Source organism: Prosopis cineraria, unplaced genomic scaffold (assembly GCF_029017545.1).
Source record: "Prosopis cineraria cultivar Desert tree isolate PC_DT_omini unplaced genomic scaffold, ASM2901754v1 PC7, whole genome shotgun sequence".
NCBI classification, from domain to species: Eukaryota; Viridiplantae; Streptophyta; class Magnoliopsida; order Fabales; family Fabaceae; genus Prosopis; species Prosopis cineraria.
Window position 1 is genome coordinate 18879952 of NW_026555338.1, and position 1763 is coordinate 18881714.

The window sequence follows — 1763 nt, forward strand, 5'->3', positions numbered from 1 at the left end:
CATGCGTGGTAAGAATTCTTTTCACTGTGCCACACGCCATAGCTTGTGCTACATGCGCTGCAGCGCGTGGACTAAAAATGACCTCTGAAGTCATGAATTTTGGGTGAATTTCAAAAGGGATAATTTAAAAACACATAAAAGGAGAGGAGAGAAAGCTGAGGTCTACTAGGACAAGCTATTTAGAGTGTTGGAAGGTACTTCTGATCAGTAACTTAGCAGGTAAGTTACATATAACTCTTACCTTTCATTTTACCAAAATTTCTCTAAATATGAGTTATAGAGAAATTGAATCGTTGAAATTTTAGGGGTTTGATTCTTGCTCAATAATAATAAAAAGGTACTCCAAAATTAAATGACAGTTTTGTGACTAGTTTAAAGCTGAACGATAAAACTTTGAACCTGTAAACTTGATTTGACCCTAAATCAAGAGGTTTTTAGGGTGAAAATTTGATTCAACTAAAATGAGTCCAGTTGAGATTATGTAAAGTAGTAATCAAGTAGTAGTAGACCTATAATAGATAAATAAAATAGAATAGATGGATGAATATAGCTACAGGTAGTAAAAATGTACTTTTGGTCAAATTGGACTAAATGATTAAATTTTGCCAAATATATTCAGATTGGCATATTGAGTATGTGAATTAGAAAGGAAGCTTGTGATGAGCTATAGTGGTGGTTGAAATCCACGAGTAACCTTTCTAGTGACAAAAGGGTTGGGATAATCGAATAACTTCCTTTGTTTGACTATTTTTGTAACGGTATATAAGTATGATATGTAGTGCATGAAATTATTTTAAACTAAGCATGTTTTATAGCATTGTGTGAATGTTGCATGAAAATGGATTTTGATCAAATAAATGAGTAAGAACATGTGATTTTATAGTTTACCTAAATATATGCTATGTAATAAGGATATATGTATGAATGAGAAGCCTGTTAATGGTTCGGAAAGCATGATCATTAGGGTGGGAGTTCACCCAAGTAGAGAAGGTGGTAATAAGATCATATGAAATATTCTCCTTAGTGTCCGACGGGGTGCGGTATTGGAGAATTTTACCTCCTTAGTGCCTTTTGAGGTCCAGTGTTGGAGATAATCTTCTTAGTATTTGTTGAGGTGTGGTGTTGGAGATTTTAGATTTCTTAGTGTTTGCGTGATATGGTATTAGAGTCAGCTATACCCCATTTTGTGTATTGGGAAAAATCATAGTCTAAAAGTGAGATAGAACACCTTTAGCTAAGTGATTCTACAACTAAAGGTGAGCTCAAGGCCAATGAAAGTGCACATTAGTCTAAGGTGAGCCTATGTTTTCATGTCAAGGTGATTTGAAGGTTCAGTTAGTAGTGATCATGCTATATATTGCTACATGTTGCTACATGTTGTATATATGGAAAAATGGTGAAAAGTGGTGATTATAGTGGTAAAAGAGTGATTTGATACATATGGTTATGGATTGAAATGAAATATGTGATATATATTATGTTTAACAATATATTATGCTTTACTTTCATATAGTAGCACGGAATAGTCATTAAGAGTGAGTTATTCTATTACTGAGATTTTTATCTCACCTCCGTGGTTACATTTTATAGGATAAAGTAGTGATAAGGGCAAGAGAAAAGAGGTTGGACCGGCATAGTGCTGCTATGGTTGTGTGAAAGCTTTAAGTTTATGTAATAAACCAATTTAGTGTAAATTTTATATATATAAGTTGCCATAGGGTTACATGCGTGTTTTGAATGTTTGATATGGGTTTTAGTTGAAA